This window comes from Pteropus vampyrus, unplaced genomic scaffold, assembly GCF_000151845.1.
Source record: "Pteropus vampyrus isolate Shadow unplaced genomic scaffold, Pvam_2.0 Scaffold573, whole genome shotgun sequence".
Taxonomy (NCBI): domain Eukaryota; kingdom Metazoa; phylum Chordata; class Mammalia; order Chiroptera; family Pteropodidae; genus Pteropus; species Pteropus vampyrus.
Window position 1 is genome coordinate 473,791 of NW_011889354.1, and position 16,791 is coordinate 490,581.

Here is a 16,791-nt window from a genome sequence, read left to right on the forward strand (position 1 = left end):
TTTTTCCCTTCTTTTTTATTTTTGGTTTTAATCTTCTCCTTTAGAAAGTTAAAAAAAAATAGTTTTGTTTTAGAAACATTTCAAATTCTCTTGATATTTATTGACCATACACAGGTCAGAGCTTTATGTAGCTCTGTCAGGTCAAAGAAATATTACACCAAAGAAAGAAGAGGATGACTAGGAAAGGGAATGAGAGGTGAGGATTTGGGTTGATAAAGGATCAACCTATCTAATGTGTTCATGAATAGTGATGGATCACCAAATGACCTGAATGATAACATTATTTTTGTCTGTGATGCAAATTTTGAAAAAATTGAGATTTATAATATGAATGTAAATGACCGTTATAAAAGACAGAGGTTTTATCTGTTTATTTATGACTTGGACATGGCTCAAAAATATATATATTTTAAAGTGATTATAATATGATGAAAATAATGTTACAAATTTGCTGACAACTTAAACTAGAAAAAAAGATATCAAATTAGGTATTTAGGTTTTATCTCTAGCTTTGATAAAAGTTCATTCATTTGCTTGAATAATATCTTAATGATGAAGTATAGTAAAATCTAAGTAATAATGAATCATATAATACTTCAAGGCTATGGGATTGATTCATCTTTTGGCTTTATACCTCATATTGTCTTACTAATATTAATCCCACAGAGATCTCATTTATGTGTATAGGTCTAATTAAAAGTAAAATATTAGCTGGACTAAAATATATTTTATAAGATTTAATGGCTGACTACAACCTACTAAATTCTCAAAGAAAAAAATGCCTTCTCAAACTATGTTTATTTCTGTGGTCATTTAACCTTTCTGTACTTTGTTTTACAGTGCAACAAATGAAATCTCAATTATGCTAATTCACATGGAGGTGTTATTAAACAAAAAAAGAGTTTACCAATATGTTATTAAGGTCAAATATTTATTTTTACTCCCATTTATTTTTATGTCACTGGCATTGTTTCCGATGAGCTAATACAAAAAAAAACATAGCCATGTCTAAGTGAGTGAGATCATTGAAAATTTCAAACTTTGAGAAGTTTGTTCTTCTTTAAGTTGGGTGCTATTATATATACATAAAAATTTGGTAGAAAGAAGTGAGATCCTGAGTGCTGACTAACATTTAATCATATATTTGAACAGAAGTGGTTTTAACATTTGTGAGTCACAATATAAAGTAGATTGTTCAAAAATAAGATTTGTGGTAGTGGAACAAATATCGGAATTTGGGTGTTCTTCCTTTAATTTTGGAAATATTTTTCCTAGACTTTGGAACTTTCTTGCAAACTTTGGGAGTCATCTAAGATTTCCAGCTTTGTGGAAACCTTCCATGCATGAATGGTTACATCTTATCAGTTTGACATCTAAAGTAACTTTTGAATAACCTACATAACTACACCTCTTCTAAGTCTTCTTTACATCGATAACTCTCCTCTTTCTTGACCTTTCTTGTTTGATCAATTTATTTAGTTTTCAAAGTTGTAAAAACTTCCAGAGATCATTAAAAAATGTAAATCATGCCCATTCTGAAATTTATTCATTATTCTTCATTATTTTTAGACTTTCATTCAAAGTCATTAGAATTGCATTCAAAACTCTTGTGATCTGGCACATGCTTACTTGTCTTGCCCCTCTCCGACCTGTTTACTGTGTTCCAAACACCATATTGTTATTCTTCAAGTGTGTTTTTCCTGTCATCAATATTTGCTTATGGTATCTGGAACTTTCTTATCCATCTTGATGGTTGGCCTGACTCTTCAGATCTCCACCTTTGTATTCCCTTTTCTGAGAAACCATACCTGAGGCTATTAAATGCTCTTAGATCTGTGTACATCCTTCTGATGACAGAGACTTACGTCCATGAATTCCCAAAGCCTAGTACAGTGCCTAGTACATAGTATATGCTTATTACTCATTGATGAAATTCACAAATGAAAATACTCTTGAAAGATGACAGTAAATGATGGGAGGTTACCTACAGGCTTTATGAATTTGGGCTGTTAAATATTTCTGAAGTTCAAAAAACTCAACTTAGATTTTGTGAAAATAATGGAAACCTCATTTAAAATAGAATCAGGAAGCCCTGTAGGGGGTGCTCTCATGCTCCACCACTCCTATCTTGGCAAACCATCACAGTAAGAAACATGTTTTACAAACTCCAGCAAGAGAAGAAAGATTTTTCTACTTGCTCTGCATCAACTCATCCAATAAGTCATTATCACCTTGAAACTCTTGCTCTTTTGCAAAGGACTTTTGTTCAAAATTACCCCCCCACACTTCTTCCTCTCCTCTATAAAAGCAAGCCCTTCTCTTTCGTTCTCCAGGCTTACCTATGGTCACCATAGCTTGCTTGTCACAAATTGCAATTCTCTGCTATTCCCAAATAAACTCAGTTCTGCTTTTTATCATTTGTTAATTATTTTATTTGAGGTGGACGATTTATATATTTTGGATTCTATATATTTTAGATAGCTAAGTGAAATTGATGACTAAAACTTGACATCTCTTCTTACCGACTGTGTGCAGGGAAAATAGAGTGGCATCATATAAATTTTGTCTACTTTCATAAAAGATATTGTTGCAAAAAGGTAATTTGAGAAAATCATAATTCGTTCATGTACTACCTTACTATTCTGGCTTTTCCATTACCTGGGTTGAAAAAAAAATTACTGAGTAATATCATGAGTGAAATATTAGGGATATAATAATGGCTGTACTGTTAATGTCTCAGTTTAGTCAAAACACTAAGGTTTTAGAAAGCCGTATGGAAAGTCTGTATTTGTGATTGGGAGACTGATGAGTGAGTCTTCTCTTCCCATTGACTAATTCATTTTGAGTTTCATTGCAGGTTCTTAAGTTGACTGGAGACCTGCTCTTCACAACACTGACTCGAATGTATGGAGAGTTCAAGAATCTATTTGGTCTCCATAGACATCTTAAATCAGGAGGTGCTCTAAGGTCGTTACTGATAAGACTGAGTCACTGAGATTTGTTATAAAAAGGAGTAAGAGGTAACATAACTATCACATGATGGCAATGAGGTAAATACAGGTTAACTTTTCCCTTTGTTCAGTATATGATTTTCCAAATACAGAGGCTTATCAAATAATAGTTCTCTGATTTAGAAAGTATATTTTAAATATTTTTCTGGAACCATCAAAAAAGGAAGTAACTTTTCCTTTCTAATAATAGTAGACCATGGAAATATGTCCATAAGCAAGGCAAAGCAGAGAACTAAGGCAATTATAAAGATAAATTAGGTACAAAAGTTGTTTCTGCTTCAATAATCCAGGTAATTGAAATTAAAACAGTTTCAAGCATGTAACTGGCACAATCTTCCTCTTTGCTTTGGCAGTAAAGACACATGATTTTTTTTCATAAGCCTGGAACCAGTTTTAAGATGTAGCATTTTTCTTTGTCTGCAGCATATTTTGAAATATAGAATGAATTACTAGAGTTTCAAATGATATAGTCAAGCAATAAGTTAATTTGCCAGCAATAAGTTAATGAGAAAGTAAAGCTTTAACATGACTCTACAGAAAGAATTGGCACATACTATCCTTGCTATGTATATAGATCTGTATATTAGATGTGCATACATACATGCAGAAATATATGCATACATTTCTCCAGTTCTGACATTCTCTCTTTCCCAACAGGCACCTCACATTTTTTTTTGTCTAAAACTAGATTTATTTAGCTATCTCTCTCTACTTTCCAAATATTTACTTGTCCTCCCATATACTTTAGCTTAATTTAGGATATCATTATGCATCCAGGAATTCAAGTCATAAATATGGGACTTGTCCAAGTTTTCATCCTTCCCTTAACACTGTGATTTACCTCTTCCCTTTTGCTATCCCTGAAATAAGTGAGAAGCTCCAACGATTCTATTTCTCAAGCTCCAGTGACTTCTAAATCTATGCACCAGTGACCCTTCCCCATTCTCCATCTCTTCTTTTGTTGCTCTGTGAGGTCTTTGCCATTTCTTGCCAAGACTAGTGAAATGGCCTCCTTATTAGTATCACTGTGTCTGTTCTGTCTCCCCTGCACCTAGTCATCACAGTCAAACTACAATACAAATCTCGCAATGTCATATACCTGTGATGCCTAGAGAACGCTTGGGGTTTACTATTACAGGAAATATCTCTATTACATGCCTTCTACTTTGTCACCATTCCCAACTCACCTCCGTCACATTATTTTTCCTACACTTTGGAGGACTATATATCTTACCTTTTCTCCCACTCACCATGCTTTTTTACGTTTGCTTATCTGTCTTACCCAAAACACTGCAGTCACTATGGGAAAAGTTCCTGTGTTTTATTCTTCTCATTTCCCAAGTCCAGTGTCTGGTCCATGACAGTTTTTTAATATACTTTGAAGTGAGCTGAATATAACTGAGACTGAAGGTTGCCAAAGTAAATTAAACTTAATGCAATCACATATTTCCTTCTTTTCAGGTTTTTTGTTTTCCTATCACTATTTCTTATGCTCACGCTATTCTGTCTCTCATGGTTTTTCCTCTTTTCTCTCTACATTTCTTCTCTCTTCATTTAAATATTTGGAAAGCTGTGCATTGGCTCTTTCATCTAGAAGTGGTAATAGCAGCACTGGCCACTTTCTTGGTCAGAGGAACTTATTAGTGTTTTGCCAGCAATAAGAATTTGGGGTTCCTGGTGGTTGAGAGAAAGAATGAGTTCAGAAAGGAAATGAACAAGAGAATGTTCTAAAGAAGGCAACACTACTGAAACCAACATTTTGGGATGCAATACAAACAGATGTGAGAGGAATTGCTATCACCCAATATGGAAATCATGAGCTGAGCTCTTACTGTCTTTTGAGACTTTTGATACTCATATGCATGCACATGAGCATGCATATAAGTGCACACATGGACACAGGCACACACATATGTATGCGCACACACACACACACACATACACACACACTCATACCTTTACACTTTATTATGCCTGAATTGTCCATTTCTCCATTTTATAAACCAGTAAGATCCTACCCATTCTTCAAGTTCCAGGTCAAACGCCACCACATTCTAGCTCACATTTATCCCACTTTACTCTGATAGGAATGACTACAAACCGTGCTAAATAATATATTTTTAATTTCTAATCTTTTGTGGAAAACACAATGTAAATTAATTACTCTATAAGTGGAATAATGAAGAAAAGGTAGAAAAATATATTTAATATATCAGTTTAGAATTATTAGATTCAGCAGAAATAAAATCAATTTGTAAAAATGCTAAAAGGATTCTAAATACTTATTCCTAAATTCTCTACTTATGCCATAATGAATCAGAAACAGTGTGTGAAGTGGAAGCAGTCCACAGATCAGGATTTGAGGAGCTGAGTCTAAAGAAACTAGTATTAACTTACAGAGTGGCCAGTGTGTACATGCTCGCTAAATGAATTAACAAATGTGTTTCAGTATCAGCATGGAAAGACACCAGAGTTTTTTTTTTTTTTTCCTTTTCTTATTTTTGACATGTTTCACATATTTCTTTAAAATTTTTGAAATATTTGCTATTAGCATTGCCCAAGTGATTCAGAGTTGGAGTTTCCCAGCAGGGGGTTTCAATCAGTAATTAATCCATTCTTCAGCTAGCATTTATTGAGCATAATATATATGCCAAACAATGTCCTAGATGTTAGAATCCAAATTTGCACATAACACGGTCTCTGAAAACAACAGAATGTAATCTTCAAAAGTATCAGGTTAAGAAAGTCAGCAAAAGTCTGTGGAACTTTTCTACATTCGTGGAGACTAATAAAATGTGACCACTAAACAAGGCACATCATTTGGCAACAAATTCTTACACTCTAAAGGGCAGTCGTTGGAATTTATTTGGACAACTGATGAAACTCAAGTGGGATCTGAGGATTAGATGGTAGTAATGTATCAATATTAATTTCCTGATGCATTAGTTGGCTCCAGCTGCCGTAACACAATATCATCTACTGGGCGCTCAAGCAACAGGAACTTACTTCTCACAGATTTGGAGGCTGAGAAGTTGAAGATCAAGATGCTAGCCCAAGCCATTCCCTGGTGAGCATGCTCTTCCTTATTTGTGCTTTCACATGGTTGAGAGGGAGAAAGGGAGTAAACTCTCTGATGTCTGTTCTTATAAAGACATTAATCCCATCACAAGGGTCTCCCCTTCATGACCTCATCTAAACCACTAGCTCCAAAAGGCTCCTGCTACAAATACCACTACATTGAGATTAGGGCTTCAATATATAAATTCAGTGGGTGAGACACAATTCAGTCCTTGGAATGTAATTTTGACCATTTTATTGTGATTATGTGGAAAATGTCCTTGTTTGTAAGGAGACATATCCTAAAGTAGCTGAGGATAATGAGGCATTAGGTTGGCAATTTACTTGAAAATGATTCTTTGTACTATACTTGCAAATTTTCTATAAGTTTACGATTGCCTCCAAAAAAAATTTTAAATGATATTGTTTCTGGTTTTCAGATTCTCATTTCTGCTTGGAAGAGACATGTGAGCAACCATAATTAAATATCATTAAATGGAGTGAAATATATGGTGGTGTAATAAAGAATGGGAATAAAAGAGGGAAGTGTGAGTCTATCCAAAAGGAAAGCAGGAGAGAACTCAAAGAGGAAGTAGGTCTTAAACAGATCAGAATGTAAGGCAAATCAGGGGCCATTGGACTCATATTTATTCATTAATGACTTTGTGACAGAATTTGCATGTTTGATTTTTATTTTCTCCATGCATGTGATTTCCATTATTTTTATTCATTATTTCTTTTTTAAGATTAATAAAACACAAAAATAAGATTTCTTTTGTGAAAAGAAATGATGGTGATAAATTAGTAGTTTAAGGTTAGTTAGGGGTCAGATAAAAATGTGTCCAAAAATAATATTTCTTAGCTATCATTCTTTTGAATATCATAATCTATTTTAAAATCACTGTCTTAACTTACTTGGTTCACTCTGCTTTCGCCCTTCAGAACTCCAGAGATAGTTGAAAAGTCTTATCTGGCAGGTCTCCATATTGTTTGCTATGCCTATGGCCCTCCCTAAAGTATTATATGAACTTTTTAATGGATGAGGGAGAACAAGGGTTAGAGTGTTCTTTGATTTTCTGATTTCTTATAGACGTCTATGATTCACTCATTAATTGAGTAAATATTTACACGATAATGATGCAAAGGTAGCAAAATGCTTAAGGCTTATCTTGACTCTTTTAAATGGTTTTCTTTCTTTATTTTAATTTTAAAAATCTGAGCCAACATTAAAAAACTATTAGATTTCACATAAAAATTCCAATATCCAATTCCCTATACCTTCAAAAGTTAATGGCCCCTAGAATATACAATTGACCAAAAATTTTCACTGGAATGAGTGGAAGTAACCCTTGCATGACGAATATATAATCAGTTTTTTTTTTTCCCAGTCTACTCCACTCCCTATTATATAATGTTAGTCTGTTTTATTCACTTGTGTTGTGTGCATGGTTCCTGAAGATACTTGCATTTTCAACTTTGGCCAAATAGTGGGAATGCTCGGACTAGAAGGACGTTGAGAACAAAGACAATTTAATAGTATGCATTTGAAATACTAAATTACAAGCTCTGTCAAGCAAAAGTCAGCAACAAACTCAATTTTTTTTTTTTTTAAGAAAAGATTGATGGAAATCCTTTCCTCCTTCCTGACTTATCCCGTAAAAAGGATATAAAGTTAGAGTTGTGTCTAGTGACTTCTGCAAATCAGATGAGGAGAAAAACCATTATGCACTAGGCATTACATTCAATTTCAAAAGAGAATTTTACACCCATTAATTCTTAATTTTTCTATAAAGGAAAATGAAATTGGTACATTGGTTCAGATATTTTAAATTTATATTACTGCTGAATGCAGGCTAATGTGGAATTACAGATTCTTTCAAGCATACTTCAAACTATTAATAACTCTACTTTTGCTCATTGAGACAATGTCAAAGGTTCGTTTAAATGGCATGAGTAACAATTTGCATTATACAAAGTACCGAAAACAATACTCCCCTTTGTCTAACAGAATTCGCATAAATTTCTTCTTTTGTGTATTACTTCTATTTTCTAAATAACAATTCCTATTTTTAATACATAGAGACACTTTTATTACTGTTTTAGCAATCATAATAATAATCTTACATGTGTACAATACTTTAAAGCTGACAAAGTGTTTTTAGGTCCACATGAGGTAATATATAAATAAGTTCAGCATCATACAAATATTTTCATAAATTTGTACTTTTTGGAAATACTCAACTTGTAGGTATAATTTTGAGCATGAATACCACAAAAATATTTAAATTTAATATACAATTTTAAATAATTTTTATTATATATCAAAACTGTTTATATTACTTGAATGTCATTCTTCAGAAGAATTATTATTTGCACCCTAGATAACAGAAACTCAGGTGGCTGCCCCTTATAAAATTTTGGCAAGATAAAACATTTTCACTTGATTTCTCCCCTCGCTAACACTTCAATCCAATTTAACTGAACTGTCATTTTATTCAGCATCTACTAGATTCAAAGATGAGTAACACATAGCCATTATCCTCTAGGGGTTAACAGCCTACTTGGGGCAAATAGATACATGTAAGATTAATTTTTGTATGATATAATGTGATGAGATCTATTTTTCCCTAAGTGTGATGGAGATGTAAGACAACTGGTGAGAATGAGGAGGAAGGGAAGAATCTCTTTGAATACTTATGGAAGGAGGTGTCGCTTGGGGTGAACCTTAAAAAGACTAGTAGAATTTTAGTTTTACATACCTGCAACACAGTTGCATGAACGTCTATATTAGCTTTTCTTTCCCCTGACCATTTATGTGCACTTACCTAATAATATTTTATGCCTCTTTACTGTAACACTTTTTCTTCACTCCTTAATTTCCTGATTCAATGTACAAATGGGAATTATTGTTTTGTATGCCTGCCAAAAGTGTAATTAAGGAAGGTCTTCTTTCATTCTATTTTAAAGTTCTATTTTAAAAATAAATTTAGAGAGCCTATTAAATAAATCATGGTCCATCAGAAATATTGCCTAATATGCAGTCATTAAAAAGGATGAAATAGATAATATATATATTACTTAGAAGGATGTTCATAATTAAAATGTTAAAAACAGAATCATGCATATGGTATAAAAGCATTATGTGTACATATTGATATTGATGATTATGTATATAATGAAGGAATCTGAAAGAATAAATACCAAAACTTTAACAGTAGCTAACTTTGAAGGAAATACCACTTTCTATTTAGTATAATTCTCTATATTCCCCATTCTAAGAATTAGAAAATTACTGTGACTTTTTAATTCAGTAATTTAATTCAATAATTCTTTACTAATTATTCAAGAGTAAATAATTTAATTCAAAATAAATTTTAGAAAATGTTAAAGCTCATAAATTATATGAAAATATAAATTCAAATTGTTGAAAACTCAAATTCCAGCAAAGAATGATAATTTTAAAAATCATGTTTATATTAGGGCAGAATTTTAATTTTATTAAAATTAAAGCCAAAATAGTTTTTAAACAGTTACCAGTATGGCTCATTATTTTCTGTCAATAAACCAAATCTTGGGTCATAATCGCTTAAAGATGAAAGACAACTAATGTAACAAATTCATTAATCTGTTTTATCATTTTTCAATGCTTCAGTAACTAGAAATAAAATTTTCTTGGACAGTATAGTAGACAACATATAAAGGTTAAGTAGAATCATAAAGCCTCAGGATTCTTCAGAAAATGATGCAACGCTCCATCACAAAGGCAACTACAGACTAGAACTATACTGTACCAGCTAGAAAATCGAAGGATTTCTTGGCCCCATCCAGATCTACACAGGTATTCTTTCCTATCAGTGAGAGCCACTCCTATACCACACAACCAGATCACCAAAAATAACATGTTCTTTCCATATGGCATTAAAGAAGTCCCAAATTCATTTTACATTGCTTGTTTTACTGGATCTTCATCTCAGTTCAGTAAGTGAACAAGAATAATATTATTACATGTATTTTGCAGATGAGGAAACTGCATGCTAGAGGCACCATAATTTGCCAGCCACAAAGCTCATGAGCAGTGAGCAAACTATTGTGTACAAACACATAGCAAGCATGTGATCACTAACTAAGGCATAAATAAATGCAACCTACCTTGACATTTTTAAGAGAACAGGCTGACTCCTGACCCACTATTGATTTTTACGTCATTGTTGTTTCGTTTTTGTCTTATGTTTTTAATCTTTACTGTCCTGCCTCTTTTAGGCATTGAGCAGTTTGTCCTGAATTAGAAAAGAGGTGCTGGAATGTGGGAGTGGGAAGCTGACCTACATCTGTACGATTTGCATATGATTCACCACAATTAAACAATTTTGTTTGAAATAGCTACAATTAAGCTATTATAGAAGTATTTACTAGACTAGGAATTCTAAATTTATCTCCACATAAGTCCTAGCCAAGAAAAAGAGCCACATTTTCTGCTACTTTTACTAAGTTCTTCAAAATTAATATTTATATTATTAAATCCTGATAGTTAACTATACTTATGGTATAGTTACTTAAGTTGTTTTTAAGAAATTACAGGTTTAAAATTGCAAAAAAAAAAAAAGATAGACAAAAGAATCTGTTTCTAACTATATATTATATACATTAAGATACATAAATGTATATATTATAAAATTGCCTTACTGATACATGGAAATTGCACACTGTAATGTCAAACTACCCTAAAATTATGGAGACACTAATACAAAAATGTAAAAACAAGAATAAATTCTGCCTATAGTAAAACATAAACTATAATAATGTGTAATAAACTATAGTAGTATGTAGTAGTAGCAAGCAGTATGGAAAACAATTCAAACTGAAGATTAAACACTATATGTTGAATGATTTCAAGTTTAGCAAGTAAGAAGATATAATACTTTTCAGTTATCCAGAATAGGCAACATTAATTCTATCTATATCTAACTTGAGGAGTAAATTATTGAAACACAGATAAATACAACATGTTTTATAAACAGAAAAGGATTCTTTTTCCTACCTGTATAGATGTGTGAAAGGTTCTGTGATTAATCTTCAAGATACCCTACAAAAGAAATAGAAAATAGATGACATAGAGAATAATAAATTAGCAGGGATGTTTTCACATTATTATCAGCATCGACGGTTAGTGGTCTATTTGCTGAAGGGTGGTGATCTGTTTACTGTGGCAAGGCACTGGCTGTTCCAATAACATATATACATGATTCTGGCAACATTGAAGGTAACATAGGGCATACGAGCATTAAAATAAAAACGTCATATACGGATTGAGCATTTTTGCTGGCTACAGAGTATGGATGAGGTGATTAAGACTCTTGTTGTTCACAATTACCAGCGAATTTAGTACTTTTTGCTATTGACTGTAATGGTAAAAAGGAAAAAAAAATTGTACCATTTTGCAAAAATGAAACAAAACAATAACTAACAAACAACAAAAATTACAAAACAAAATTTCTAGATTTAATACAACTTTTTATATCCTTAAAAATATAGGCACTAAGATTGTAGCCTATATTGTAGCTATGATCACAAGATTTCAGCTTGGAGTGAAATCAAGTCCTAAGCTGTAGAAATTTAAGAGAAGTATTACCTGGCATAGGCAAATACTGTAAAGAAATTCTACTGCCCTTCAATAGTACAGAATTAGTTTTAGAACTTGAAGGTAAATTAAAAATCAACAGGTCCAATATCCTCATTTTTCAAAGCAAATCAAGGTCACATAGCTAGCTTGTGGCAGAACTAAGGGTAGACTTTCCATCCCCCAGCCTCATAAGTTACTTAAACCTTTATAACTTTCAAGATTGGAAAAAAATAGTGGAAGTGGAATTGTATATTCCGCTCTTGACAAATTCTTAATGAAGCTTCATACTCCTGCCTGAATAAATGACCTATGTCATGAACATTTATTGCATGCACCTCATTCAAAACTCCTTTCCTTAGAAGAGGGAGATACCAAAGAATTAGATGACAGGTTTCTTCTAGTCTTAAGCTGCTTACAAATCAATGAGAGAAAACAGGAGAGAAAATAAGGAAAAAAGCACATGAGCTACAAAGCTGACAAAACCAGTCAATAACATGACTAGCTGGATATGAGAGAAGCCATCCAGTAGTATTTCATATAAAATCTGTTTCCCAGGCAGCCTTCAAAAAAAAAAAATCTACCATTGCTCATTAACACATACTTCTTTCTAAACTGATTTGTACCTATTATAAGCAGTAACAAGATCATTCTTTTTTGATCTCTGGCTAGACGTTATTTAAAAAAATATACGATCATTTGTGATTCTTAATAAAATATAATTTTTCGTAACAACAATGACTTATTAAGCCATTTCTTATAAATGCTTAGTAAATGCTTTCAAGAGATAACCTCTGGCCCAGTCTGTTTTGCTGTTAACAGTAACCTCTATGTATTCGGAAAGTGCAATAACAGAATCAACATTATGTAAGCATAGAATCCACCTCTGTACTATCAAGGCCTAGAATTTTGAGACTAGGAACTGAGCAAGTAGCAATACAATAGCTGTGGGATGTTTTCTTGTGCTATAATCTCAAAAACAGCTTGTGTGTACCACGCTGGAAGCTTGCAGTATCTTTAAGATGCCTTTCTCCTTGCTGGACAAACTCAATGATTAATTCATGATTCCTTCACAGAATGACAAAGGATAAGTGTTGTATTAAAAGTTCTAACAGACATAAAAAGAGACATTAGATAAAAAGTGTTTCCAAAATATGAAATTTAAATAATTTGAGAGCTAAAGTAGCTAGTATCTTTAAGAAGATAAAATATTATTTAGTAATAAGATGAGATGTATTTGTTGGATTTTATCACTCCAACTTTTCACTTCTATTTAAATCATGAAAAAAAAGAATGCTGAGACAATTTTGTGGCAAGATAGAAGCAACTTAACCCAATTATTTTTAAGAAAAATAAAGTAACAACGAATTACAAAGAAATACGTTCATTGAAATTTCAATAATCAGTAAACTATAAAGCATTTCTATATTTTCTATAAGAAGTCATATAATTATAGTTCATCACTCTTTTTTAAAGATAAATGATTATAAATACACACACATATACCTACTATTGTGGGTGGACACAATTATGTTGTATACGAGCAACCGTGCTTAACCACTGAAATGTATACTTCTAGTCCATTATGTATTTTATGTTCTCAAATATCTTTGACAACAGTTTTGGCATTTTTAATATCTCTAAAATCCAGGTTATGGTAAATAAACATTTCTACAAGTTTCAAAGTGATACATGGTACAAATGACTGCCAATTTAAGACAAGATTACCATAATGTAGAAGGCAAGATTTTGTAGACAGTTGGAGAAGGACAAAGAAGTAAATGTCAAGGTACTATTTTTAATATAAATTTAATTAGAAACTCTTCTTGTTCTCTGCTCTCCTTCTCTTCCACTAAAGAGACTATTGCTTATTAAAATGCTACCAAAAACACTTCAAAAGTTCTCTTGTCTTAGAAAAATGCACTTTGAGTAATCAAGAATATTTTAAATATTGTATAATCTATATAAGTTTTCATGCTTCAAGGCTTTAGTTATTTCATCAGAATAAGAGGTTACAACAGTGTATATTCGACAAAGAAAGCAAATTGCTCAATTCATTTGAAGAAGAGGAGCAAAATTAGACCTTAGCATTTCTACAAAAGTACATAAGGATAACTAACTTTATAATGTCTACACCATACACCTCTATCACAAAATAAGCATGCTTTTTATAATAAACACATAGGGAATTATACTTCAGATATGTATTAAAATAGAATTTAAAAGTATAGTATAGCTATAGGCCACCAAGGTTAAAACCTTTTTGATTGTCTAGATAAGTCCTCTTATTTTACAGATATATAAATGAATTAAGATGTATACTATAACATTATGAGTAAAGCCTAATTTTATTATCACAGCATATGTTTTCTTTTGATTTTCCACTAAGCTTAGTTTTGCTATTTTAGGAATAACGAGAATTAAAACATTCACATTTTTAGCTTTGAGGTTTGCTTCCAGCTCCTCTTTAGGATTCAAATCAAATAATGTCTACTAGTAATGCATTTTTACTTGAAAACCCATATTCTTCTATTTGATCGACACAGAAGATTAAAAAATAAAGCTTAATTTAAAATACTAAAATTTCCAATATTAATTATTAGCAAAGCATAGATTTTTGTTCAGAAGAAATAAATGTATATTTCTGCCTAGCCTTTAACACAGTCAATTTTCTCTTCTATGTAGTGCAATTTGCATAACCTGATTCTACACTTTGAGTCATAGTGCAGGGGACAGTGTGGGTTATTGTTAGTTTCTTAGCCTTGATTATTTTAGTAATCATGTTGGTAAGTTGTGGTTTAGTTAATGACACACAGATTCTTCTTACAAACATGTTTAAGAACCAAAACTTTTTTAGTATTATAATAATCTCCACTTCTTAACTAACAATCATAAGATGGTCTAAATCATTATAAGGTCACTCCTGACCTTCCAATAACTTCAGCTCCCTTGGAAGTGATAGAATGGTTTGAGAGTACAATTTTCCCCCATATTCATGGTTTCATTTCCCCCATATTCATGGTTTCATTTTCCCCCATATTCATGGCCAAAAAGCAAATAGGAAATTCCAGGCAAAAACAATTCATAAGTTTTAAATTGCATGCCCATTTGAGTTGTGTGTTGAAATCTCATGCTGACCCAATCCATCCTGCATGGGCATGACTCATTCCTTTGTCCAGTGGACCCAAGCTGCATATGCTCCCAACCACTAGTCATGTAGGAGCTGTCTTGCTTATCAAATTGACTGTTGTGGTTTCACAGGGTTTGTATTCGAGTAACCCTTAGTTTACTTAATAATGGCCCCACAGTACAAGTGTTGTAATACTGGAAATTTGGATATGCTAAAGAGAAATCATTAGGTGCTTCCTTTAAGCAAAAAGTTCAAAGTTCTAGACTTAGAGAAAGAAAAAAAACATGTATGCTGAGATTGCTAAGATCCATAGTAAGAAGAAATCTTGTATCTATAAAATTGTGAAGAAGAAAAAAGAAATTTGTGCTAGTTTTGCTGTCACACATCAAAATGCAAAAATTGCAGCCCAAGTGTGTGATAAGTGCTTAGTTAAGATGGAAAAGGCATTAAATTTGTGGGTGGAAGACATGAACTGAAAACACATTCTGATTGACCCCAATATGTTGTGCCAGAAAGCATTGAGCTTATATGAAGATTTCAGGAAGGGATCCCCTGAAGTAAGTGACACAAAGCCATTTACTTCAAGAAAGGGATGGTTACACAGATTCAGGGGTAGTTTTGGACTGAGAAACAGAAAATTACTGGAGAGGCCAAGTCTGCCGTTGAAGAAGGTGCTGTCACATTTCCGGCCACGTTGAAGAACTTGACTAGAGTTTAGTACGATTGGCTGTTTTACCCATCTGCTGGGTGTCTTGGAATGGATCTCCTGTTGATAAGGGGAGTAACTGTAGTTCCAACAGTAGTTTCATAGCCAAGGAATTTGATAATGTCTTTTCAAAGCCTCTATTGGACAGAATGATATGACTGGTTTTCTGCCCAAAGATATACTGTAGACACTGATCTCAAGTGATCCTTTTTTCTCCAAGTGACAGTTGGAACATGCCCATTAAGATGGTTCTAGAAGTGTTCTTAAGCAACTTGTAGAGGCCCAGCTCAATTCTTGTCAGTTGATCTGAGAAAGGCAGTGACAGCATCCCCACAACAGATTGTCAGATTTTCACGTTCAATACTTTTCTGGAATAAAAAACTCTAAGCAAGTAAAATGGGCTATATTTTAAGATCACACATCCAGGAAGTAGGTATAACATCATTTATTAAAAACACACATATCCATACCCACATTAAATTTATTTTGCCCCAATCGTAATAAATTAAATACACAATATTGATTCCTAAAAATATCCAAACTTTTATTTTGGAAATTACAAAATAAGAACTCTCATTAATAGAAGGTTAGTTCCAAAAAGAGAAATTCTTGATCTTACAGAGTTTATATACTACCGAAAGTAATAAACTAATTTATAAATAAATATGTAATATGGCAAATGGTGGTAAGTGCCATGAAGGGATATAAAGCAAGGAAAAGGGGACGTGAGTTGGTGTTATATTTTTAGGTATAGTGGGAAGATTAGGAAAACCAGGAGGGAAAGGCAGAAAAGAAGAGGACACACTGCTCCCTTGAGGCTATCGGCTGTCACCTTGATTCTGCTATTATGGACATCCGAGTCTAAGATTCTCCTTCATGTCGCCACGTTATCCTTCTACAAAATGGGATAACAACATACAGTTGCCAGTTCGTTTTTTTTTAACATATAATCGACTGCAAAAATACTATAGGTAAATATCTAAAAAGAAGAACACCGTGATTAAAGGAGAGCATCAGAATGGAACTCCATTTTACTGTGGAAATTATCCTAGGTAACTTACATGTATTAGTTAAAACTGATAATTATGATTTTCCTTTTTATATAACGAAATGGACACTTAGGAGAATTAAGTAACTTCCTAACATTAGATAGACTGTAAGAGGCAAAGGCAGGGATTTGGCCTGTGTCCCTGTCAGTCTAATGCCCAGTTCCTGAAGCCTCACCTTACTGATCTTCTGAAGACTAAAATATAAGGCGTCTCCCACTTCA

At 32.8% G+C, this 16,791-nt stretch overlaps 1 long non-coding RNA gene across 12 annotated transcripts in view; it reads right to left on the reverse strand.

Annotated features, from left to right (window-relative positions):
- Positions 1-16,791, reverse strand: part of LOC105308427 — a 294,626-nt gene that overhangs the window by 230,816 nt on the left and 47,019 nt on the right. For all 12 annotated transcript variants that reach the window (XR_002778027.1, XR_002778023.1, XR_002778026.1 and 9 more), the window contains exon 2: positions 11,107-11,151. This is a non-coding gene — a long non-coding RNA (uncharacterized LOC105308427). The remainder of the gene's footprint in view (positions 1-11,106; positions 11,152-16,791) is intronic.